Raw genomic sequence first — 4,512 nt, 5'->3', positions numbered from 1 at the left:
GTGGGAGGTTTGGGTCTGTGTGACGGGCCAGGCTACGTCCACAACTCTCTCTACAAACTCTTACAGTCTCGGATGTAGCTTCAGATGTTCCCAATGTTGGGCGAGTCCAGAACCAGGGGCCACACAGTCTTAGAATAAAAGGGGAGGCCATTTAAGACTGAGGTGAGAAAAAAACTTTTTCACTCAGAGAGTTGTGAATTTGTGGAATTCCCTGCCACAGAGGGCAGTGGAGGCCAAGTCACTGGATGGATTTAAGAGAGAGTTAGATAGAGCTCTAGGGGCTAGTGGAGTCAAGGGATATGGGGAGAAGGCAGGCACGGGTTATTGATAGGGGACGATCAGCCATGATGACATTGAATGGCGGTGCTGGCTCGAAGGGCCGAATGGCCTCCTCCTGCACCCATTTTCTATGTTTCTATGCTGCTTTACGATAAAATATGCAACTATAATTAAACATAGAAAATAGGTGCAGGAGTAGGCCATTCGGCCCTTCGAGCCTGCACTGACATTCAATATGATCGTGGCTGACCATGGGTGTCTCCAGGGTTGGAAGACGCCTGTGTGTGACTTTGTTTAACGTGGGGAGACTGGTGCACAGACAGCCACCCCACGTGGGGTCCTTGACAGATCTGGGTCAGGATCCAGTGGCATGGAGTCCAAGACGACCGGAGACCCTTTTCTGCCGCAGCCTTCATCCGCCTTCCCAGCCGTTGTGACGTTAGCTCCACTAAGGTCAGCCATCGTCCTCCGCCTGTTCCACCGTCGAGGTCTTGGTTGGATTGCTCTTTGTCAGAGACCTCCCCCCCCTCGACCTTACCGCCATGGGTGGCCCTACCAGGAGCACAGCTCCAGCCAGCATCGCTCTCAGGATCTCAGGTCCACACAAGCTTCTCCACCACGACAAGGTGACAATCCATGGAGCCACTGCACTGCCCGATGTATCATTGATACATTGTGGAACCAGGCCCTTCGGCCCACCGAGTCCGCGCTGACCAGCGATCGCCCCGTACACTAGTTCTACCCTACACACACTCTAGGGGATACGGGGAGAAGGCAGGAACGGGGTACTGATTGGGGATGATCAGCCATGATCACATTGAATGGCGGTGCTGGATCGAAGGGCCGAATGGCCTCCTCCTGCACCTATTGTCTGTTGTCTATTGACAATTTACAGAGGGCCGATTAAGCTGCAACCCCGCACGTCTTTGGAGTGTGGGAGGAAACCGGAGCACCCAGAGGAAACCCACGCGGTCACGGGGAGAACGTGCAAACTCCACACACACACACAGACAGCGCCTGAGGCTAAGGGGGGGGAAACTGTTTCCCAGTCGCCTTCCTGGCGGGGAGGCGACTATTTCTCCGAGTCGCGTCCTCGCCCTCCCACCTCGCGGCCCGCCAGCTGGATCGGAGCGGCCTTTCCTGCCGGGGACCGGGAAACCGGACCAGAGCCGCAACGGCGGCAGAGCAGCGCTGGATTCACCACGGAGCGGGCGATGCCGACCTGGGTCGCCGTTCGGAGCTTGGGCCGCTGCTCCAACATCGTGGAGCTGCGGTTTGGGAGAGCTTGCGCTGAACAACATGGCGGAGTCCTGGGGCCCTGTGCCGAGGGCCGCCATCATCAGTCTCCGCCCGGCGCTGCCTGCGGACTTTGGGAGCCGCCGACTCCGGCAGGAGGGGGCCGACTCTGATGTCCAGGCCGCTGAGGACGTCCTCCGCAGCCCTGACGTCGGACTTACATCACCCCGGCGAGCGGGCCTGAACATCGGGCCGCCCGTAACGGCGACTGCGGAGGGCTCGGGGAGGCCCCGACCACAGGTGAACATTGGGGAACATTAGAGGAAGAGACTGACTTTGGTGGGAAACTTTGATCCTGCTGCGTGGGGATGTTTTATGTTGAACTCTATCGCGCGTTGTGTTCTTTATTTTTATTGTATGGTGATCTCATTTCACTGAGCCATCTGGCCCATGTGACAAATCAAAGCATCTTGTATAATAATGAATAATGGATGGGATTTATATAGCGCCTTTCTAATACTCAAGGCGCTTTACATCGCATTATTCATTTACTCCTCAGTCACACTCGGTGGTGGTAAGCTACTTCTGTAGCCACAGCTGCCCTGGGGCAGACTGACGGAAGCGTGGCTGCCAATCTGCGCCTACGGCCCCTCCGACCACCACCAATCACTCGCACACATTCACCCACACAGGCAGAGGTGGGTGAAGTGTCTTGCCCAAGGACACAACGACAGTATGCACTCCAAGCGGGATTCGAACCGGCTACCTTCCGGTCGCCGGCCGAACACTTAGCCCATTGTGCCATCTGTCGTCCCCAGAGAAGGGCGGCGCAGCGGTAGAGTTGCTGCCTCACGGCGCTGGAGACCCGGGTTCGATCCCGCGACCACGGGCGCCGTCTGCATGGAGTTTCTACGTCCTCCCCGTGACCCGCGTGGGTTTTCTCTCCGAGATGTTCGGTTTCCTCCCACACTCAATAGACAATAGGGTTTCGTCCCGAAACGTCGCCTGTTCCCTTCGCTCCATAGATGCTGCTGCACCCGCTGAGTTTCTCCAGCACTTTTTCAATCAGGATGGGACCCGGTTCTCTGGCGCTGTGAGGCAGCAGCTCCACCTGCTGCGAGACTGTGCCGCGCACTGGATAATTGATTTTATTCCCCCACAGTGGATGACTGGAGAAGATGATTCATTCAAGCCGCTCCTCCAGCTAGCCCACAGACAGCTCTGACGTACATCCAGGACTCGACATCTGACGTACAGTTCCATCAGACTCCAGAGAATAATGCCAACCCCTCTCGGCACTTGTTGACTTGTAATCAGTTAATTAAATGTTGCCTTTCTGCAATTATGCTGTTTAATACATAGTGTGTGTGTGTGTGTGCAGAATTTGAATAATTATATCAATACACGTCTGAAACAAGACATATTAGCATAGTTTAATTTTGAGCTTAGGTTAGAGATACAGCGCGGAAACAGGCCCCTTCGGATCAACCTCTCTCCCTTCTCCCTCTCTCTCGCCTTTCTCTCCCTTCCTCTCTCTCCCCCTCTCCCTTCTCTCTCTCCCCCTCTCCCCTCTCTCTCTCCCCCTCTCCCTTCCTCTCTCTGCCCTTCTCCCTTCTCTTTCTCCCCCTCTCCCCTCTCTCTCTCCCCCCTCTCCCCTCTCTCTCTCCCCCTCTCCCCTCTCTCTCTCTCTCTCTCTCTCTCACGTCTCTCTCCCCTCTCTCTCTCCCCATCTCTCCCCCTCTCCCCTCTCTCTCTCCCCTCTCCCCTCTTTCTCTCCCCCTCTCCTCTTTCTCTCCCCCTCTCCCCCCCTCTCCCCTCTCCCTTCTCTCTTCTCCCCCTCTCCCCCCTCTCCTCTCTCTCTCTCCTCTCCTTTCTCTCTCCCCTCTTCTCTCTCTCTTCCCCCTCCCTTCTCTCTTCCTCTCCCCCTCTCCCTTCTCTCTCTCCCCCTCTCCCCTCTCCCCTTCTCTTTTTCTCTCCCCTCTTCTCTCTCTCTCCCCCTCTCTCTCCCCCTCTCCCTTCTCTCTCTCCCCCTCTCCCTTCAGGAGATTGAGGGGGGATCTTATAGAAACTTACAAAATTCTTAAACTGTGGCCCCTGGTTCTGAACTCCCCCAACATCGGGAACATGTTTCCTGCCTCTAGTGTGTCCAAACCCTTAATAATCTTATATGTTTCAATAAGATTCCCTCTCATCCTTCTAAACTCTAAACTCCTTCTTCTTGTGTGTGGCGTGCGCAGCCTAAAGTTATAGGTCAACTTGTTCTATTTGATCTTGTTTGTGTACCGTGGGTTGATTGCATTAGGTTGGACCATGTGAAGGTTGCAAACTCCCACCCCCACGTTAACACCATCCTACACACACCAGGGACAATGTACACAAACGCCAAGCCATTTAGCCGATAAACCTGCACGTCTTTGGAGAGTGGGAGGAAAACGAAAATCGCGGAGAAAACCCCACGGGGAGGACGTGCAAACTCCGTACAGACAGCGCCCGTGGTCGGGATGGAACCCGGGTCTCCGGCGCTGCATTCGCTGTAAGGCAGCAACTCTACCGCTGCTCCGCTCCACCGTGACCGCACATTCATCCTGACAGCATTTCAATGCACAAGTCAACTGAAAATGGACTTTGAATGATGTTGTGTAAATGCACTCGCATGTAATGAACTAATTATTCAAATACTATATTGCAAGCTATAATATGGTAAAATATACATTTTAGTTTAGTTCTTGAGTTTAGTTCAGGGGTAGGAACCCGCATGTGGCCTTCGAGGCCAGTAGAAACATAGAAACATAGACAATAGGTGCAGGAGGAGGCCATTCGGCCCTTCGAGCCAGCACCACCATTCATTGTGATCATGGCTGATCGTCCCCAATCAATAACCCGTGCCTGCCTTCTCCCCATATCCCTCGACTCCACTAGCCCCTAGAGCTCTATCTAAGTCTCTCTTAAATCCATCCAGTGACTTGGCCTCCACTGCCCTCTGTGGCAGGGAATTCC

The sequence above is a fragment of the Amblyraja radiata genome, chromosome 7 (genome assembly GCF_010909765.2).
Source record: "Amblyraja radiata isolate CabotCenter1 chromosome 7, sAmbRad1.1.pri, whole genome shotgun sequence".
NCBI lineage: Eukaryota > Metazoa > Chordata > Chondrichthyes > Rajiformes > Rajidae > Amblyraja > Amblyraja radiata.
Note: the sequence above shows the minus strand (reverse complement) of the source record.